The following is a 23,406-nucleotide window of genomic DNA, read 5'->3' as shown; positions in this document are numbered from 1 at the left end:
TTGATGGGGACGAAGAAATTTTCACAGGTAACTATTTTTCTTTAATGTAGCAACTGAACATCATTTCCCAATATCTGAAACCACCTCTTTTCAGAAAAAGTTCAGTTTTACAGAACTTTTCTTTAATGGGTCTGGAAAAGAAAAGGCCATAGTCAATGGATTTTTTTTTTTCATCTTCTACTCAACCTCATGTAATAATTTTGGAGGAATCTGTTAATTAATGACTACCAAAATATTTGCATTGCAACAGATCATTCATACTCATTACATTAAGTGTGAAAGACTTCATAACGTCCAACTTTTGTGAAGCTGGAATATATTCTTGACTTGTCAAGGGAACCAAATAAGTCACTCTATCTCCCTGGAGAGGTAGAAGATGTGGAACAAAAACCATGAAGGAAGTAGGAACACAATCCTTTTGGTAAAACCAGAGGATGGGGGAATACATTTTCAGGTTCAGCCTCCTGCCCTCAGGTTTCTAGGTAAGAAATAGAGGGTACTACTGATAAGTTAACAATTAACCTGACTCGAAAGAATCTGCGAATGCTGCACTAAAAATAGCACAGCTTGCTTGAGTCTTGGTGGATAAACGGAAACTTTCCAGAGGAGAAAGGAGGAGAAGGACATGGCAAAGACGAAAGCAGTTTCCAATGCTCAGAAAAGGCTTGAAAGACCATTCAATGTCTTATTGTACGATGAATAAGAAAATAAATAAATAAAAAGAAAGTCATAAGATAAAATAAATATTATGCCATATTTTATATCTTATATAATTATACATGGTATACATTACTTAAAAACTCATTGAAAAAAAAGATACAGATGAGATAAGAAATTTGAGCATTATCAAAATTTAACATCAATGGTATTAGCTAAGAGGAAACAAATGAAAATCAAGGGTTTCAGTTAAAAATATATTATCATAAAACAAAAAAAATATATTATCATAAAACAGATTAGTAAATTTCCATGAAATCTACCTATTCTCTAATGACTGAATCAATATAGCCATACAGGAAAGCTTTAAAATTTAGGTTCATTGTCTTCATCTTATGGAATTAGTGCTTTATCTGAGAAATGTTAATCATTATTTAAATCATTTTAGTAAAAGAAAATGTATATGTACACAGGAATCTTACATACTACTGTGACATAAAAATGTGTTTTGAACAGAATATATCTAAAATATTGTGCTTTTTAGCATGGTTCCAGCATCTTTACTTAAGCCTATCAAAATGTCTAATTTCAGCAATGTTTCATGGAAATATTTTCAGTGAAAAGAAAGAACTTTCATTAAAAAGATGCAAGATACTTAACATGAACTAAATATTAGTAATATGAGAGACTGTATAAAATTCAGAATCATTCAAAATTCCTGCCCAGAATTTATATTATAAAAGCAATGAGCTAGAATTGCACAAGACAAAAAGATAGGCATCAAAAAATGAAAAATATCTCATTGAAGCTTAAACTATTCAAATTTCTCATGGAGATTGGAACAAGTTTTTAATTCTAGGTAAAATACAACTTATTTTTCACTGACTCTTGCATCCACTTTTATTGTGGCACATATAGCCCTCTATAATGTACTGGTAATGTTTGGATGTCCTAGGAATTTTATGTCCTATATTCACACCCAAAACCTGCCATGGTCTTCATCAAATTTATATATTTTCTTTCTCTTTTCTTACTTAAGAACACCTACGTAGTTTTACAGTTTTATTTTATAAGTGCCAAATTAATGTTATGGTTTATTTTTATAGCACAATTTTTATTAAAAAGATGTTTCTTTTTGTTTATTCTTCTCCTATCCCAGACCTCATGTCCTTGCAAAGGATGGGAACCAAAGTGAAAACTCAAAAATATTAGCTTGATTACTATGGGGTCCAATATAAATTTTGTGCTAGTTGCTTTTGCTTTTTTTTTTTTTTTTTTAAGATTTTACTTGTTTATTTGACAGACAGAGATCACAAGTAGGCAGAGAGGGAGGAAGAGAGAGAGAGGGGAAATCAGGCTTTCCCTGAGCGTAGAGTCCAATGTGGGGCTCAATCCCAGAACCCTCGACCATCACCTGAGCCAAAGTCAAAGGCTTTATCCCACTGAGCCAACCAGTTGCCCCTGGTTTTTCAATTAATTTCATCCTTCACCATGTAACAGTACTCCTTACCCTTCGATAAGCTAAGTCTTAGAATAGTCTTGTTCCAAGTCTCATGAAAATCAATTGTGGAAGAGTGACTAGAGCCCAGATTTGTTTCCATAGCCCTTGTTTCTTCAGTTATGACAAATTGCTTCCTGATGCTCCAATCTTGGAATTGTAGGTTCCTATTGAAAAGATTTATATTCAAATTAATTATATATATATATATATAATTATATGTAAGTGGGCTTCTTTAAGGAAAAATGAAATACAATTACAATGCTTTTTTTGTTTGTTTGTATTGTTTTTATTTTTAACAGAACTACGTAACTGGCTCTCTGAGCTAAAACTTAATTTAAAGATGAATTCGGTACTCTTCCAGGACCAGTGGTGGTATGTCAGGTACTATCTTCTTTCTGTTAAGATAAAATAAGTGTTAAATTGTTTTAACTGACTGAAATAAATAGATAAGGATATGAATAGTCAAAAATTGAGAATTCTTTTTTTTTTAAATCATTTACCACATTTAACTTGGGATTCTCTACAATTTGTTTGCACCAAGTGAATAAAATGTGGGTGTATGTGTGGGAAAACAAATATAAATAGCTTTATTTTCTCTAAGATTGTTCTTAATCATGCTCTGGAAAATCTCCCCTTTCCCAGCTCTTGCACACATCTCAGGGAGATCCTTAACTCCCTGATCCCTTTCAGATTATAACATGAAATCATTCAGTTCTATCCATTTGTATGATCTCATCTCCTATATTTCTCTGAGACCTCACCTTCTCTCCACACTATGCTTCACTCTGGCTCTGGGGCCCACACTAGAAAGGTATGTATGACTGATTATACCCATCCTTATATTGAGATGCAGAGAAGGAACTGGGAGTGACCACCATAGTTCTGTTCTTACCTGCTATCCGTTGGTGGTGGAAAGACGTTGCTGATCTCACTCCAGCCAGATCTGCGTTTGCTTTCTCCTAGTAGCTAGTTTCTGTTGGTGGTGATCTCCACATAGATGGAGTTTCTTAGTGTTTACCATGGCATCCAACATCATAGAGGGCTCCCTAAGGCAGGTTCAGCTTAGTCATTCTCAGTCCCTGGCGGTAAGTAGACCATGCTCTCAGCCCTGACTATAAGTTTTCTCATTTTTTTTCCTTGGCAGCCACCTAGGCAACATTTTATGTTCCTTTACTTTTATGTTTCCTCAGATAGAGCCACAGAAACCATTACTATGCTCTCCAGATTTCCAAGAACCATTAAAAACTTGAGGAGCTATGGTGTTCTTGTTCAAGGCTTAGAACCCTGTAATCCCTACTTCTCATCATAATGTGGGCTTCTTTAACAAACAACCTACTGTCAGAATTATGCAGAAAGTAGCAAGCACTAGTGACCATGTCTATGTACAAGAATGAAATTACAGGGAATTAGTCTTACTTTGTTGAAGGTGACCACCCCACACTTTACTCTGATGCCAACTCCAGAGAAAGGTCACTTGATTCCTCAGCATCAAGCATACAGGCAGGGCAAGCGGCTTCTCTCTCCCTTCCTGAGGGTTCCTTTCTTCAAGGGAAAGCCCCTTCTGTAGCCCCTTCTTGCTACATAGTGGGGGCAGAGGTTCAAAGTACATGGAGTATCCCCAGTGTTTATGCAGAAAGAGAAAATGAATGTCTAGCAACTCTAAGGATAATTGAAATGGTCATTTCTTTCTTGAATTGTCTGCCTATAGACATAAAAATTGTGCTTCTGGGTAAGGGGGTCTGGAGGGCAATAACTGCTGGGTTAACAAAGCCAATTATGTGGGAATTTTCAACAGACTTGGAAGGTTATCTAGCTCTAATCATTTTCTCTTTCTTTAAAATGTCAAATCATTAAACTTTGTCTTCACTGTTGGATTCTAGATATAAATATCTGTGCAGCAGAAAATGTGTATTCACACCTTTACCACATTTTATCACCTTATTTTAGCATTACTTGGAGATCTAAAAACCTATCTTGTGAAAAAAATGACATTATGTCTTTAAGACATATTGAATAAATATGCCTGATGAACAAATATAAGCCTTTGGTCTTCTTGACAAGTAGATTTCTTCAGGAAGATGAATTTACCAAGCTCTCTGACCTCCAGGACAGAAATCCCTGTAGTCATTTAACTCACTCCCTTTGCTCTATCTGCAAACTCTATGAGCAAGCATTTAAAATTTATTTTTTCAAATATGACTTTCTGTAGCTCTTCTTGACCATCAATATTAAATATTCAGTTTTATGGTGTTCTCTGTGTAATTTTCCCAATCTTTTCCATGTTTCTAATCATGATTCGAGTTGCCTTCTCTTTGCCAATTTATTCTGTTTGTGAAAGGAATGTCCTCTCCATAAGTAACTATTATGTGGTAGTGTTATTGTCCAATTAGACAAAGACTTTGGCTTCTCAAAGATAGTATGCAGAAAAATCAATCCATAGATGTTACCATTGGCACAGAGAAAAAGCAGAATCAATGGCTCTTTCAAAGAAGTCTCGCTCATATTCTTAGAATTCTCTATGCATCAAGTGAAAGTTAAACACGTTTTTTTATATAATAAAATACTTATAAATAGGCCATCTTCCATTTTCTTTGTAATAGAATAATTTTATGTTAAAAAATGTAAAATTTTCAAAGAAACCTATGAATATAAGGGAAAGTTAAAGTGTTCTCCCTCTCCCCCTCCAACTGCCTTTTTGCAGGCCATTACCCTACCTATCAAATTCAAGAATAATTTCCACTAGCATTTTGTTTTTTCATAGCATAAAATTAACTTTTGTAATAATCTCTAACAACAGGAACAATGAAGTTCCAAATATATCTGTTAGAGACATACACTTTGTAAATTACGGTAACATACAAAGGAAAGTAGTTCTTCATCCAGTTTAAAAATGCAAGTGAACCTATGTATTTGGTCAGTTTCTTTATCTACAGAGAAAGACAATTTCATTACTGTGATCTTAGAGGTTCACCTTCTGCTCAAAATCTCAAAGGATTTAGCAAGCTAGAGCAGGTCAACAAATATAACCCAATAAATGTGATAGCACCCACTAGCTAGTTAGACAAGCAATAAGGAGACCTCAGTTATAAACTACTTAATCTAGACTTTAGTAAGGAAATCAGAGACTTGAAATCTGGTTAATTCCCCGCTCCCTTTATTGAACTCTCCTCCTCTGCTTTTCTCTACTTGTCCCTCGGATCCTAATGTAGTTATTAGAATTACAACACTAAACAACATTGACTCCATTCATCTAGCACTTAATCTCTAATATGCAGAGGTTAAAAGTCAAAAAATGATCATTCATATCAATGATTTTAGCAGAAGATAGCTGCCAAACCATGTAGGGCTGCTTAAGGGAGAAGAATGAGTTTCGAGCTATTTCACAAGTCATATCCTGTAATGGAATCACATTATAATCCTTCACTGCTAAAGGAAACACTGGATCACACAGGACTGATGTTTGCAAAGTATTGTATCTTAAGAAAACATAAGTTATCTCATCAATTATTTTCACTTAAATAGTAGATTTAACAATTGTCTGTGATCAGTGTTGTCTATTGATCAATAGGAAGTAATAATGATTCTTATATTTGTCATCATTTAACAATATTTATGAAATTTGTCCCTATGCCTAGAAAAAGTTATTTTTGAATTTCCAAATTTGTAAATACATGAATCTTTTTAAATTTTTGGAAACCAAAATGTAGTTAAAATCTGAGATAAGAGAAACCTATTTTTAAAATATCCCTTGAAATTCTTCTGTGATGTGAGAAAATCTGTTTCATTATGCAAATAATCTTTCATTTATCTTCTTACACCTTTCAGCTTCCCTCTCTCTCTCTCTCCTTTTTAAAAGATTTTATGTATCTGAGAAAGAGAGAGCATGAGAGAGTGGAGAAGGAAAGGGAGAAATAGACTCCCAGGTAAGCAGGGAACCTGATGCAGGTCTTGATCCCAGGACCACAGGATTGTGACCCAAGCCAAAGGCAACTGTTTAACCCACTAAGCCAGGCAGGTGCCTCCCCACTCCCCTTTCAGCTTCTCTTAAAGTAACATGTTTATAATTTAGCAAATGATTTTTTAAAAACACATTAACTCATACATTTCTTCAGTCAATCTTTAACTCTTTTCCATTAAAAAAAAATGGTCAGTACAAGAATAAAATAATGTCAACTGCTTCCCCTCCCCCTTAGTGTATCACTGCTTTTCTTTCCTAAAGACTTGAGTGCTCTTTACAAGACTGGGGGCGTTCTATTTTGGTAGCCTTGTGAGCCTCTGATAATCATCTGCAGGGTATATGGCTTTAGCACAGCCATATTGTGATGGAACATTTCACTCCAACAAACAAAGGATAAGAAGTTTGAAGAAAATGGGAGAAAATCTCCCTGACAACAAAGACATTTATCCATGTGCAAAAATGATAGACAGAGTCACTTTGGCACCTTGACAATTCAGACACTGCACTCCACAGTTTTGTCTTCCTGGCTGCTTTTTCCCAAGTCCATATATAAGACAAGAATGAAAATCATTCAAGTGGTAAATTACTATTTCTGGAAGGAAAACTTCAGTTTGACCAGTATACAAATGAGATTTGAGAACAGAGATGTAGAATATTTTTTTGTAAGGATTCTTTTTTTATGTTTAATCGACAGAGACTGATGCCTGTGGTTGTAGGCATACTTATTTTCAACATCTTACAGCTCAGGAATTCCCTCTATTCCTTCAATATTAACTTACTAGAAATTTTCAAGGAAAGTTTGAATTTTCTGTAGAAAAGTTTCCATATTGGCTTTAGAACACTGAAAAAAAAAAACTTAACTATCATTTTAATTTTTCTGCAGAGACCACTGAGCTCTCTCCATAGGTTTTTACAGGAAAGAGATCCATCAAGCATAACTAATGAATACACCCTAAGCCAGGTGCCAACGACAGACATACTCTTGGCTAGTTAAAGACTTAATTATTAACATTTAATAATTTTAAACATTGGAACCTCAGTTTATTTTTTTTTTTATTTTACCCTTTAAAAAATTTATTTATTTATTTAGAGAGAGCACCCAAGTGAGGGGAGGAGGTCAGCAGACTCTTCAAGGAGACTCCCCACTGAGCACAGAGCTCCAGGCAGGGCTTGAACTCACTACCCAGGAGATCATGATCTGAGTCAAAATGAAGAGTCAGATGCTCCAGGGACTGAGCCACCCAGGAGCCCCAGTTGGCCCCTAGGTAGAAAAATTTTGAAAAATAAATCGGGAAAACAAAGACAAATTTTTAATGATACAATAATTTCTCTTTCTAATGATGGCTACTATATATTTTTCTGTATTTCTGTATGCATATAATACATATATTATTGACACTCTTTTCTCATAAAACTGGGTCCATATAAAAATCAATAAAATTATGTTTTTTATTAATGACTTTTCAGTCCTTAGATCTATAAAAACATTTTAATATATGCATAAAGTGCTTAATTTTATTTTTTTCCTATTTAGTTTTAGTGTCATATTTAACTATACTTTAGAAAAAAATCCCTGCCCTCATCTATAAAATATTTCAAAAGAAATCATACAAAATATTTCAAAGAAAACTGCACCAAATAAGTTATACAGGCAAGATACACTTTATTCAACACAACTGCTTCACTAGAGGGGTGAAGACTGTGATGGTAGAGGAGAGATCTTCAACAGAACTTCAGTGAAACAAAAGTCAAGGGAATTTTTTTTTTCAATTTATTATTGAAATAATAGTAGTTGGCATACACTGTTATAATAGTTTCAGGTGCACAGCACAGAGATTTGCCTATTCTATATATTACTCAATGTTCATCACAGTATGTGTAGTTATCATCTGTCACCATGCCACATGATTATATTACTGACTATATCCCTTATGCTGTACTTTTTAACTCTATATCTTATTTATTTTGTCCCTGGAATTTTGTACCTCTTAATCTCCTTCACCTGTTTTACTGCCTCCCCTCTGGCAACCACACATTTGTTCTCTGTATTTAAGAGTCTGTATTGTTTTGTTGTTTGTTTTTTTGTTCATTTGTTTGTTTTATAGATTCCACATGTAAGTGAAGTCATAGGACATTTGTCTTTCTTGGGCTGACTTATTTCACTTAACATAATGCCCTCTGTGTCCAACCAAATTGTTGCAAATGACAAGATTTTATTCCTTTTATGGTTCAGTTTTATATATATATATATATATATATATATATATATGTATATATACACACACATATCTATTATATAATACATTTATATATTATATATAATATTTTCTTTATTCATGTTTTAATGGGCACTCGTGTTGCTTCCATATCTTGACTATTATAAATAATTTTTAAATCTGGGTGAGTGAGTGGGAAAGTACTGAAGGATGTTAGAAGGGGCTTAACTAACATAATTAGTCCCTCTGTGTTTACTAACTGATACTTATCAAAATTATATACCTACCTTCACATGGAAGACTAGAATATAGGGGCCTTGTTTTTCTTGATTGCAATTTAAAATGTTAGCTTTCAGGTCTTTGAGAATGACTATCTTAAGCTGTAAAGATTTTTATCATAAAGAGGCTGACAAATAGTTATAATTCTGTTTTCTAGAGTGAATTCTCTGAGGGAAGAGACTTCTCTAAAGTTCAGTCAAACTGAGGAGAACATTAAGGCCATCTTTGTCAGTAACAATATATTTTGTAAATTTTAATTAATTCATGAATTTTTGTTATAATTCATCTATTAAATTGGGAGCACATGAGTGTTTGGGTTGAATGTGTTGCTGCATAACATCAGACAAACAAAAGATAATGCAGCCAAAGCTAGTACAGCTCAAATCCAATCACTTATCAGAAAGTACTTAATTCCTATATAGAGTAAAGATGTACTACATGATATATAAAACAAATTAGACATGTTTTCAAACTCATAATTTCATAAAATAGCATACAAATAAAACTAGAAGGTGGGTGTTGGACTACTGAGCCTTTTCAAATACTATTTAAAGAGAAAGAATTCACACACACATATCATTATAGAAAACAATTCTTCCACTAAGTAACCAAAACTTAGTAGGAGAAAAGAAAAAAGATGTGTGTGAATGAGGTCATGAATCAGCCCTTACAAGTATTTTTATAATTAATTTAAAAGTTAATATTTAAAAATATATGTTTATAAAAAATAAAAAATTAAAAAAAGTTAACATTTCAAATAAACAGAATATCAATATTTCAATATTGTAAGTTAGTAAAAATGTGCAATTATTTTCAGTTCATTTTCTCTTCCTGTGAGAGACTTGGTAGTACAACATCCATCACCCATACATCCACTCCTTGTTAGTTCCAGAATGATTCAATCAAAACAAATCAGATTATAGATAAAATGAATCCCAAATAACATTTCCTCTGTGTCTACTCCTTTATCCAGATGCTCCTGATGTTGTAATTCAGGATCATTGATTCTTATTTCTCTAGACTATCTCCATAGATCCTAAATTGAAGAAAACTTGGATATTTTAAGTTTAGGAAGCTTTTACTTAATTGTTTTTTATAGATAGGTATTATAAAGATGTATATAGACATAAATGTGTACATAGAAACTGATAAAGATACAGATACAAGTTGATTATATATATACATACATATTTATACATATATATTTAAATATAATTTTTCATATATCTTTATCAGTCTCTCGATATATGTTTGCATTCCTTAAATACATTTGCTTTTTACAGCTTAATTTTTCCCATGATCATTTTCTTCCAAAGTGTAAGCTGCCAGTTATTTCCTTCATAGTTATTTTTCACTCTCTGTTTTCAGGGCTTAAAAACTTTTTTACTCCCACCAAAGCCATTGCATAAAAATAATCTATTTCTTTACTGCATGTTTTGTTCTCAAACTTTAGTGTTCACTTTCCTGCTTATGACAACAAGAATCACTTCCACATGCTAGAATTTCAAAAAAGGATTGTAACCTTCAGGTGAGATTTCTGTATTCATGAACAAGTAGAAAAGCAATAAAGGACAAAAAAACTCTAGGGATATAATTTAATTTTTGTATTATTTTGGTCTTGTCTTGATTGCTGTTGTTCCTTTAAACTGTCTTAATGGTTTAAATCTGAGATTTGTGATGCAAGAAACATAATGATAGAGTCATAATCATCTCAAAATCATTTTCACATTCCCCTCAATAGGGGGCTGCAATTTCATGTAGTCATGGAAATTAGTGTTGGCCACAGGCCTAGAAGGGAAAAGAATGGCACAACTAGAAAAAGTTACACTGAGAACTATTAAATGAGCTATTAAAAAAAAATCCAATCCAATCCCCTACAACATTTTTTTTTTCCTGGAATTCTGCACTTGCTTACATTAGTGTCTACATAAAACATTAAGTATGAGAAGTATGAGAAAGATATAAAGAAATTTATCCATTTTGTTCTCTGGAAGAGTTAAATAAATTGAAATGTATTTAGGGCCTATTGTAATTCACACATATGTTGCAACGACTAATTCTGGTAACTACACCCATCTACACATTGTTGGAGTTCATATAAGACACACTCTCAGGATACTGAGGGCAAAAATTAGAGCTACATCTCTGAGTGGACCATGGAAATAGCCTTGTAATCCAATCTCTGATTTTCCCTCATAAACTGTCAGTGAGTATTTGCTTAAAAAGCCAAAGTCCATCATTCAACTTCCATAATTAAAACTCTCCACAAGCCTCTATTTCTGTGGGATAAGTTCCCATGCTCCTCAACACAACTGTGTGACCATTTGCATGACAGACCCTGATTTAGTCTTCAGCCTATTTCACACCACTGACCACTAACTCCCTCATATAGAAGGAGATTCTCCATTCCAGATTTGTGGAACTCCTTTCAGCTCCTCAAAGATGTCCTGTTATCTCTTCTCTTTTGGACTTTGCATCTAAACCAGAGTACTGGAAAACGGACATGATCCATACAGGCAGAAGGTGTGATGGTTAAGAAGATAGATGCCAGAGCCAGAATGTTAGCATCTGAGTCCTGGATATGCCTTTAAGTGTTACCTAAGCAAGTCACTTTTCCCCATTCAACTCTTCGTTTTATGAGCAAACATGGAGATAATAATGGTTCTACCTCATAGGTCTACTGTGTTGTAAGAGTGCAAGCAAAGTGTAGAGAACAGTGGATGGCACATAGTAATCATTCAATAAATGCCAGCTGTTATTATTGTAAAGAATATGTTATGTAAGGGGGAAGGATTTGGCATGTTCTTGTCTGTCTTTGGACGAGGCAGAAAGAAATGTGTTACTGCCTAATGCAGCTCTGATGAGAATAAGCACAAATTTACAATATTATGTAAAAAGGGTCCTGTAACTGAAATGGAGTTTCTCTTGTGGTTAATTTACTCGTACAAATTTAAAGAAGAAACTAAAGGGATTCTAACTCTCCAAACCTCATCAACATGATTATCTAGAATAAATTGTAATATTAGTGTTCTACAGTTGACAGGGGAAGAACATTCTCAGATGAGCCTCCGGGTAATCAGATCTTTTGAAATAGAGAAAATTAAAAGGTCAATTGTACTTTGAAGCTCCCCAGTGCTCTTTTTTTTTTTTTTTTTGTCAAACATGCAAATCCACAATGTTGCCTATAGAATCATCTTCACAAGTACTATCAGTTTAATAAAATACCTACCTTTATCTTTCTTATACACACATTATTCCAAGCTCACATCTAAGTCATTCTTCATGGTAAGAACTAATCTCATTTCCTCAAACCTGTCACTGAATCATGTTAAATATCTCACCAAGAATAATTACCTCGCAGCTAAACTTCCCTGGCCTTCCTGGGTACAAAAAAAAAAAAGGAAATGGATTTATCCATTCAGAAACAGAGTCTTCCAGGATAGCCATTTTTATGTTCTGCAGAAGAGTGAATATATTATTTGGACATAACTATTTCATCAGTTCCAATATAACACTTGAGATATTTTGGTTATTTGTGTCCAAGTTACGATTCTGTGGACTTTGGAAATATGGTATCATCTCAGGAACTATTTCAAAATTCGTATTAATCTCTACTTTTCATATAAAGAAACACTTGAAATATTATTATTTTTGTATTTTAGTTTCCTGTCTCTTCCTGTCTCTCTCTCTTCCTATCTCACTCAAAGAAAGGCAACAGAAAAAAGCTAACTTCAATATCCTGAGTTGCATGTGAGCAGCTTGATTAATGTGCTTGTGAATTCTTAATAAGAGATGTGTGCATATTCATAGAGGTGTTTATTAATTCATAAAGCAGCTGCTCAAAGGCAGCTAGTGGAGGGAGACTTCGTCTCCTCTCACAGAAGCCTCTTGGCAGTGATCAGGCCTTTTCCCTGCCTGGTTGTAGATGGCAGCCCCAACATCCTAAACCAATGGCCCTTTATCTGCCCTGGGAAAGGAATCCCTTTTGCCAGCAGGAGGCCTAAGGGATCGGAGGTTCAGATCTAAATCCCCAATGTGTGGTGGAAGAAATATAAAGCTTAATGAGACTAGTAGAGTCCACAGCTCATTTCAATTATTCTTAATTGTTTTCAGATGCTGCCCGGCATGCTTCATTTATTTCTGCAATAAACAGAGCATGCAGTATGGTGGTGGATCTCATTTGAGACCCTGAGAAAACATCCCACAGGAAATGATGAAAAATAATAAGAGAGTTACATGTATTGGAGCATGTACCAGGCAGATGAGATGGGAAGCACAGGGGTGGGAAGAAGTAGTGACTGTGCCTCATCTACCTGGAGATTTATAGAAAATCTCATGTTTACATTCTTATAACCACTCCTGAAATTAAAAACAAATAAAAAACCATCGAGACTGCAGTGAACTCCAGTTGACTGAAAGTTATCCATTTCTAGGCTCCTCTTTCCTGAATTATTTTCTTCTTACCTACTTGAGGTAAAGGCTGACCACACTTTAGAAGATTTTGAGAACTTGAGATACACAAAGTTATCAAATATAGTGAGTAATCTGAGATAGCTCGTTATATCAAAAGTACCTCCTAACTCCTTGATCTGAAGTATGAACGCATATTTGCAAGTTGCTTAATTCCAAAATTTTTCATTGGGCATCATTAAGTAACCAGCCATTTGATGAAATAAACATATTTTATTTTAATGACTTTATAATATTCTACCATTGACTAGAAGATTATATAGTGAATTTTAATATGTCAGCTTGGCTTGGAAGGGATATACAGACTTTGGTCAAAAACCAGTTTAGCTGTTGCTATCAATGTTTTTTTTTTTTTTTTTTAAAGATATAATTAACACCTAAATCAGTCGATTTGGGATAAATCAGATTACCCTTCATCACCTTGCTGACCTCATCCAATCTTTAGAAGGCCTTAAGAGAAAAAACAGGTCCCTGAGGAAGAATGAATTCTTTCTCATATGCCCTCAGACTGAGGACAACAACGTCAACTTTTCTCTGGGTCTTCAACATATAGGCTGCCCTGCAGATTTTGGACTTGGCAGTCCTCACAATAGGGTGATCCAATTCCTTAAAATAAATCTGTTTTTCTTTCTATATACAAATTTATTGGTTGTGTTTCTTTGGAGAATCTTGACTAATACAAGGACCAAGACAGAATCTTTAGAGCTCAATTGAAACACATATTTCTAATAAAAATCTGAATATACTACAGGGCTTATTAAACAAGATATGTGTCCAAGAAAAGTATGTGTCCAAGAAAATCCTTCTTTGAGTCTTTGCTCAATGATCCCTAGCTTTAAGCATGAATAAACAGCAATAAAGACTTCTAACATGAAGATGCCCAATTCCCACTCAGCCTGATTAGAATAGTGTTGAATGAGATTAGGGTATATATATTTTTTAATATCCTTGGTAATTCTGATGTTTAGTGTCTGTAACAACCTCTGACTCATGGATTCAGTAATTTAAAATATGTACACATGATCCCAGCCCCCAACACACATCTACACATAGCAAAACACTATTTATGCTTTATATACACAAACATGCACACACTCATACACACGGCGCATATATAAAGTATATGACAGAGTTAGAAATATTATGTTAAAGATGGAAAATATAACAAAATGATTATGAGCTCTGCTCTACAGAGCACTGCTGCTCTGAGGTCCATACAAACATGATGGCACCCACAAACAATGGTCTGTGTAGGTGTTCTGGGGACAGCTGAGGCCCATCCTGGTACAAGTCTCCTGAATTCTGTGTCATTAGAAGGTGGTTCTCCTTTCTATCTGATATTATCTTTATTTCCTGATATTTATATTTTACGTTATTTTTTTCTGATAACAGAAGTATAACATGGTAATTAGGGGTAATTACGGAGAGTATAAAGATGAAAGCCCAAATTACTTACAATCTCATATTTCAAGAATGATTATCTCTATATTGAAATAATCTCTTACATTTTGCATTCCAGATACATATATATATATATGGTTTTGGGTAAAACTCCAATTTTTTTCCACTAAATATTACATAATTAACATTTTACTGTGTGATGGAATACTATTCTGACATAATTTTGATAATACTTTGTTCTCATTTATAGCTATGTTCTATAATTTATTTACTAAGGATCTATTGAGATTGTTCCTAATATTTACTTTTATAATAATACTCTAAAAAATTTTGTTTGCATTTAGGTCACATATATATACATCTGTGCCCAAATTTTTTCATTAGGAAAAATTGCAGGAAAAAATAGCCAGGTCAATTGAGGACATCATTAAAGCTCTTAAAATATGTTTCCCAACCCATTCGAAGTTCTTACAGCAAACACTCTCACAATGAGGACATAAGAGTGACTATTTCATCTTCTCTTTCAGCCATATTGACAATTATAAGTTTGTAACATTTTATCCAATTCATATTGAAGCAATGCCACTGCTGCTGTAATTTTAAACTCATTCATTACTAATGAAGATGAACACTCTGGAAATTATCAGTTCATGGCCTTTATATTGGTTTATTAGTGCTTTCCCATCTACTTTAGGATTCCTTTATATATGGCACTGACCCAGTGTTTATCATATTTGTGACCCATGGGTTTCTAGTTTTTAAATTGCCTTATAACTTAGTTACGATAGTCTTCTACATTGAAATAATGCTATTTTTATAGTGCAAAGTTTAGTGATGTACCTATGTATAATTTCTATCATTCTTTGTAAACTTAGAAAAACTTTTTTGCATTGTAAGATAAGATCAATGAAAAAAACACTTTTTTTTTTTCTAGTTTGTGTGGGTTTTTTGTTTTGTTTTGGTGTTGTTTTTTTTTTTTTTTTTGCTTTTAAAATGTTTAAATGACTCAGAATTTATTTTGGGTGTTGTATGAGTTGCAAGCCAGCTAACTTGCCCCCCCCAAACTCAGTTTATTAAATAATCAGTTGCTCAATTTTTAGATTTATTTAATTTTATACACTTACATAGGTATGTTTGCATAGAGAGACTATTTGATCTATTTTTTTTTTTTTACTTTTATTTCAGTATCAAGTTAAAAAGAAAATCATCTAAGCTTGAACATTTAAAAAAATAGCTTAGATGAGGGCGCCTGGGTGGCTCAGTGAGTTAAGCCGCTGCCTTCGGCTCAGGTCATGATCTCGGGGTCCTGGGATCGAGTCCCACATCGTTCTCTCTGCTCGGCAGGGAGCCTGCTTCCTCCTCTCTCTCTCTGCCTGCCTCTCTGCCTACTTGTGATCTCTCTCTGTCAAATAAATAAATAAAAATCTTTATAAAAAAAATAAATAAATAAAAATAGCTTAGATGAAAATTATCCTCTTGTTTTTTCCCCCTTTAAATAAAATTTTCTCAGTTCTTCAGAATTCAAGTATAATTTTAATTTTTCTGTAAAATGTGATGATGTGATGTTAATTTGGTCTCTTTTCACCATTGTGTACTTGGATCATTTTATTTTTAAAACCCATTCTAAACAATTCAGCCATTTAATATGAGATTAATTTATTTAAATTCACTGTCACCTTTGAGATGTTTGAATTTCTGTCATATTTTAGGCAAATTTTCTAGTTCTCCTTTGTTTAACTTCCTTGCTCTTTTTGTTTTGTTTTCTAATTTGTTTGCCTATATTTTGTGTTTCTTATTATAGTCAAGATAATATGACACATATAATTTTCCATCATAAAGTATAAGAAGTTAATCTTAATATTTTGGGGGCTTTGTTTATTTAATCCACTGTTATATACCCAATCTATTATACATAATTATTACTTCAATGATATGGTTCTCTTTTTCTGAAAATAACTTTTGACTTCTTTATCAGCCAGCAAAACACCAATGCATATCCTGAAGAAGTAGATAATTCACAAAAGAAAATAAATTGTTATTAATTGTACAAAAATATCAGCTTCACAACTAAAAATTTAAATAACAGCATATCAATGTTGCCTATTAATCACAAATTTGTACTTAAATTAGAATAATCATTTTCAAATGGAAGAAGAGAAAATTTATCCTTCACATGTTTTCATATACTCTGTGGGTAAGGGTACTAACACTCACACACACTCATACACAGGAATATTGTGCAGCTATCAGAAAGAATGAACTCTTCCTATTTACAGCAACATGGATGGAGCTAGAGTGTATTATGCCCAGCAAAATAAGTCAGTCTGAGACAGATAAATACCATATGATTTTACTCATATGTGGAATATAAGAAACAAAACAGATGAACAACGTAAAGGAAGGAAAAATAAAATAAGATGAGAACAGAGAGACTCTTAATAAGAGACTCTTGACTATAGAGAACAAACAGGATTGCTGGAGGAAAGGGGGTTGCGGGGGGATAGGGTAACTGGGTGATGACCCTTACGAAGGGCACTTACTGTAATAAACTCTGGGTGTTGTATGCAAGTGATGGATCACTAAATTCTACCCCTGAAACTAATACTCTACTATATGTTAACTAACTTGAATGTAAATAAAACCTTGAAAGAAAAAAAGAAAAAAAGACTTTTCTAGCTTTGTGGGTAGCATTTTCATGCAAATAATAAGGGTTTTATATTTTGCAGTTATTGGTCCTATTTTAATGTTCTTTGTATGGCAGTATGTGTATAGTGTGTAAAATTCCTTAAAACACTCCTTAAAAAAGGTTGGATAAAGTTTTTTTTTAATAAAACCATGACAGAGTTAAAAACAAACAAATAAATGAACACAAAAACAAAACAAACAAAAAGCCTTGAAATGTTCACATATTCTGACCTAGAAATTCTACTTGTAGGAATTTTTCTAGGGGAAACAATGGCATCCATATAAGAGACATACCAAATGAATCAAACATTATTTATAATAATGAAAAAAATAAAATATTTAAAGAGCTAACAGTAATAGCGTCTATTGTTTATCAAGGACTTACTATGTGCCAGACATATAATTTTATATGCATAAGTTTCACAGCAACTCATGGAGGCAAGTACTATTATATTTTTGTTTGTCAGATTTGGAAACTATTATATTTCTGTTTGTCATATTTGTCAGAGTTTAAAGCTAGTAATATTCATACCCAATTTGAACCCAGGAATCCTAGTGTCAGAATCCAGGCCTGAACCATGGTACAACAGATGCTTCTCAGAAAGGATGAATTTAATTTAATTTTTTTGGCCCCAGCAACATGAGTTTAATTACCTATTCCATGCCTATACAATGGAATAATGTGCTTTCACTTGTGAGTTCCTGACTTTGATTAGTTTAAAATTATGTTTGGTCTTTGAGTAGACATTTAACAAATATGCATAGGAGTTTTATATATTCTGAGTCATGTCTTCTGTCCTTTTATACACATCTGGCAATTTGATTCAATGCAAAATTCTTGGGTCACAATATTTTTCTCTCAATAGATGTAGCTCCATTGTCTGCTAGCACTTAATGTTGTATGAGATATTTACAGTTAAAAAACTGTGGACTATGTTTGGACAAAAACATTTCTTTAAAGTACATTTATTTGGCTTGTATTCTTAAAGTGATTTTCAAGAATGTGTTCTTTTTTTCATCAAACTTTCTTTTTTTTCCCCTTTCTTCTACCCTTTCTTCCTCCCTCCCTTTTCCTTCCTTCCTTCCTTCTTTACTTTCTTTCTTTCTTTCTTCTCTTTATTTAATAGCTTTCAAGGCTCCTGTGTTGTTATGTGTCTGATTTTATTTTTAGCCTTAAAGTGAAAAGAGATTTTCCAGATCTCATCAGATTGTTACAGATTAGAAAGAATGCTTTTATTCCTTCTCAATACCTTTTACTCAATATTTTCACCTGTTGCATTATAAAATAGTTCAGGTTAATGAGTACACTCCACTTGCAATATTTCAGCATCAATAATATACTCTGTGGCTGCTGGATAAAGGAAAAATCTTTTCTGACTTATATGGTCAGATATGCTAAGTTGAGGGTACAGACATTGGAGTCAACTTCAGTGCATGAAAGTCTACACCCTCAACTGCATTGTTCCCATAACTTTTCATGCTTTTCTTGTTTTCAATTTCCCCCTAAAAGAAATATGTTGTCAGTGTGCCTTTTTCTTATTTTTCTTTTTCAAGTCCTAGAAGAAGAGGTGGATTTTTTTTTTCTGGTTCTTAAAATGCTTCAGCATAACAAAAGTTAATTATATAATATTCCATTCAATGTGTTAATTGTCCTGAGGTAGGGACAAAGGGTGGGAAAATGTTAATGTCTTTTTCCATTTCCATTAAAAATACCTGTCTTATTCTACTTCAAAGTGTGGAGCCCAAGGCCATAGTCTAGGGAAGTGTTTCACAATTTACACCATCCGCAATGGAAGCAAAATAATTGTCCCAAATACTAGCCAATGCCTTTGTCTTTAGTTCTCAGTGCAAATGTCAGTTTTTCAGCAATTTCATGGGAAAAATGGAAAGAGGCATATGAAAATCATTTAGTCTATAACCCCATTAACTCAAAAAGACTTCCTACACTGTTTTTACGGTTGCAAAAACACCCCAACAAAACAATCAATGACAGATACTTTATTTCTTTTCACGTGCAATTTAGATATTTACTCTGTCCTTGCCACCTTTTTTTAAAATTCCTCCTTGCATTACTGGCAGTTGCTGATGACATTTTAAGGGACATGTGAGAGGCAGATTACAATTCACATCAAATAGCAAAAAATTAATTTTCTTTTATTCAATTTCCCTTCGCTGTGCAATTCCCAAACCAGGATTCCCCTTTCTGCCCTTAGACAATACAGCCTCCAGATTTATTGCTTTTGGTTGTCTTACTTTCTGATTCTACTTTCCTCTACAGCAGGGAAAATCTATCAAGCTTCTATCTCCAAATGTCATAATATTACCTCAGCCCATCTTTAATCTTCAAAACCAAGACTTTCAGATAAGGGCTGGAGCAATGGAAGAAGAAGGGGAGAGTTGTTACCTGTTCAGTGAGGATAAAGTTTCAATCACACAAGATGGGGATATTCTGGAGATTGGTTACACAACGTGCAGGTGCCTGACAGTATTGTACTGTGCACTTGGGAGGATGAATTTTATATGTGGGTTTACTTTTTTTGCCAGTATTAAAATAAAAGACTGTCTAATAAACATCTTACGTAAGTCCCTTGATGAATCATACCTTGTTACTCAAAATATGCCTTTAAACTCTAACCCTCATCCTACAATACTAATCAAAATAATTCTTTAAAAAATAATAATTCTTCCAAACACACGCGACATCGTCTTCAAGAGAAAATCAGGTGAATAAAATTGACTCCATCTTTCTTTACAGGCTGTTTGTTATAATTATGAAACATGGCTGTATTTACTGTTTTCAGTACTGGCCTCTCCTTCCAAATTCAGGTCAGTTCCTATTTTCAAACTATTTCCAGTCTTCCCAAACCCAGAATTGCCTTTTCTTCTCATGCACTTAGAATATTTATTGTTTATAGCAATTATTTGTTAGTTAGATGTCAAGGTTTTCTAATATCTCTTATGTTAGATACATTGAGTGAGATTAGCAATTAAAACTTTAATAATTTGTTCATCATAAAGCTTTGCATTAATTTGATTAAAAACCTGCATTAAGCTGTTGTTTAATTAGTATTTTGACTTTCTCTTAACTTTTTTCACCCAGACAAGTGCCTTGTTGGCCTCATCCTAGAGCTCATGACTTTAAGTCAAATGTCTGCTAATTGTGCTCTTTGGCTCTATTCCCAGTTGAAACTGAAATCCAAACTTGAGTCCTTCTCTTGATAATATATTCCAAGATCCCAAGAATGTTATCTCACTTTCTCTAGAATGAAGTATGTGCCTGGAGTTGAGATTCCCTGATGTTTTACTCTGATGCTAAGTGGCGGTCTCATCTCTGACTTTGAACCATCTGCCTGTTTCTTGAGTATCATTTGTCATAGGGGGGGTACACACTGGGATAGTCCTCTGTTGATGGGCCACCTCGATAATAATGTCCACCTGACAACTCTCACCCACTGCTTAACTTTGTCTTTACTGTACACAAGTCTTTCTGATTTCCTGATCCATCCACAAAGCCTGCACTTGCCTTGCTGGCTATCTCAGTTTGGCCCATCAATTCTTAACTTTCAATTTGACCCATCAATTCTTAAGTAAGTTCATTCTGCCAAATCCTGTTTTGACCAATAGAATGTGAGCAATTTCATGAAAGTCAATAGAAAAAATATTCCAAGGAGAAGGTTATGGCTCAACAGTGTCAAATGCTATACTAAAGTTGAAATGACAGAAAATTCAGCTAGGACCATTGATTTGATTTTTTTGAGGTTTTCTTGGATGTCATAGATAAATAATTTTGTTTCATTCGATTCAGCACATATTTATTAAAATGCTAGTATGCTATACTCTGTTCATTTTTATTATAAGATTACATAGGTTAAAAGCAGATGTACAAAAAATAAATACCATCATGGCTTTTAACTTTCACCTATGATCTTTAACACAATTCCTGTAGAATTATTAAGTGAGACCTTAGTAACCTGCAGGAGATTTTCAGTATGATGGCTGAAGAAGAAACTGAAGTGCAGAGTAAAGAGTAAATGGTGATAAAGTGGGGCTGACAGGTAGATTATTTTTCAAGAAATGCGGTTATAAGAGGAAAATGGCCATTGTTTTAGAAGGAAAAGTACTATTTGTTTATTTATGGCTTTGGGGTTACTGCTGTTTGTGCATGTTTAGTATAGCTATAGCCTGAGCATGTTTTCTGATAATAAGGCAGCATATAACTGATAAGAAAAGCCTGAAGGATGTGACAGGGAAAAAATGATAAATCAAATCCTAGAGACGGGAAGTAGTATATATCAGTTGTATGTAAAAATATTCACCTGAACAAAAACTTGGCCTATTCTTCCACCAGGAGAGAAGGAGATAAACATGAAGAAAATGGGTATTTTGTTTGTTTCAGCTTTACAGAGTAAATTGGTGTATTTGTTGAATGGCCTTGATTTTTTTCTTATCATGCACTATACATGATCTGATCTCCAAATGGTGAATCATTTGGGGATAAGACTCAAAGCTATTAAAAATCAGAAACTCCTGGGAAAATTTTCAGGCAACATGATAGGAAAGAGATGCAATCTCTAATATATTTGGCAAGGGTAATTGAGAGTTTATTAGTTCCAGGTAGTGTGAATTTTGGTACACTCCATCAATGATTGCCCATCAACCCACAGCAGTGACAGATCAGAAATGGAGTGAATACGTCATTACTATCTCATTATGACATGCTTAATGACTTTTACCTCAAACAAAATTTAAGTTTCTTGAATGCTGAAGCCATGTCATATTGTTCATTATTTTCAAATTTCCATAACACTTAGTATTTTGTAGATGCATATCATATATACATAAATATTTCATTGATAATGACATCTTTTCATAAATTTCAAACTTGATGTTCTTTACCCTAAATCTTATGCTAGTCCTGATACAGAAGTATATGTTTAAGTCTCTGGTATCAGCTCATAATTTCCAAAGGCTCAGGACAATCATTCTCAAAAATTCTATAGTAGTGCCTGATATGATGCATCCAAGTTAGCAAAAAGACTTATGTATTTTTAAAATAGCTGCCAGATATGTAGGAGAGAGGATGTAGCATTGCATAAAATTCTCTCAAATTATTTATGTAGTATTTACAGGAAAAAAAAATATAACACATCATAAACCACTCAAGTTACTTTAAGGATTATACATCATATCATGAAATGTTTGTTAAATAATTACAGAGCATTTGTATCTGTGTACAGTTTTCTATTATTTAGATGGCTTAGGAGATGGTTACAACTACTCTCAAATCACTCTAAACACATTTATATTATTTTAGATTGTATATTTTTTATTGCAATATGTTCAGTGAAAATACACTATTTGTAATATAATATAAAATGCCTATAATCAATAAACACCTTTAAACTGATAGTGTTCAAAGGGGATTCTAAAGTACTTAAGGGTAAATAGGCTTACCTGAGAGTAGTGGGTTTAAAAAATGCAAATACCTGATGCTCTCAGGTAAGCCTATTTACCCTTAAGTACTTCAGAATCTATTTCTAATTTTAGAATCCATTTCTAATTTTAAAAATAAGTGTATAAAATTACAAATGTACAAGTTGTAAGGAGTTGAAGTACAAGATTTTTGAAATACCTCAGCCCTAGTTCCATCCTCAGGATTTCCTGTATTCCATTGTTTAAAGCTTAAGGAGATATCCCTTATATAATCAGGTAAGAGAAGAGCCTCTCTGCCTGGAAATATTAGCTCAGGCTGAAGTTCACTCAGCTTCATCCCAGCACTTCTCCAACCAGAGCAGCCCTTGAGCTGCTATAGTAAAATCCCTCAGGCTCCAAGGAAATAATCTTGAACCCACCGTTTTGGATGATGTACAGTTTGTGAATTCTTATACCAACTATTCATGGCCTTGTTGGAAAGATCCCTGTCAAGAAAAACATTATTTTTGAGATATGAAGATGTTGTTTTCAAATATTGACCAATATTTAATGATTGTATGGTGGTTCCTGGGTAATGGACAAGAGTATTAAGATAACAGAACTTCTGCTGCCATACCTCCAAGATCTCATCTATCTTCATGATGAATTGGAAACGGAATTCTTCTTTCAAATTCTATGTAATTAACCTTGGGAGGACTCTTCACAAAGAAGAAACGTTTCTGGTCTACAAGTCTGAATTTCTTCATCTTTAGCAGCCCAGCAGCATTTGACACTTTACAGGCTGTGTATCACACTGCAGTCCTTAA

General features: G+C 33.6%; 1 long non-coding RNA gene across 1 annotated transcript; it reads right to left on the bottom strand.

Moving 5' to 3' along the window:
• Positions 1-23,406, bottom strand: LOC101681706. The gene is made up of 3 exons (XR_199495.2): positions 23,217-23,406; positions 2,168-2,322; positions 1-131 (listed from the first exon to the last, which is right to left on the bottom strand). It is a non-coding gene; the product is annotated as an uncharacterized LOC101681706 (long non-coding RNA).

The sequence above is a fragment of the Mustela putorius genome, unplaced genomic scaffold, assembly GCF_011764305.1.
Source record: "Mustela putorius furo isolate JIRA1106 unplaced genomic scaffold, ASM1176430v1.1 tig00000450_pilon_pilon_pilon, whole genome shotgun sequence".
NCBI lineage: Eukaryota > Metazoa > Chordata > Mammalia > Carnivora > Mustelidae > Mustela > Mustela putorius.
Note: the sequence above shows the minus strand (reverse complement) of the source record. Positions and strands in the feature narration are given on the sequence as shown.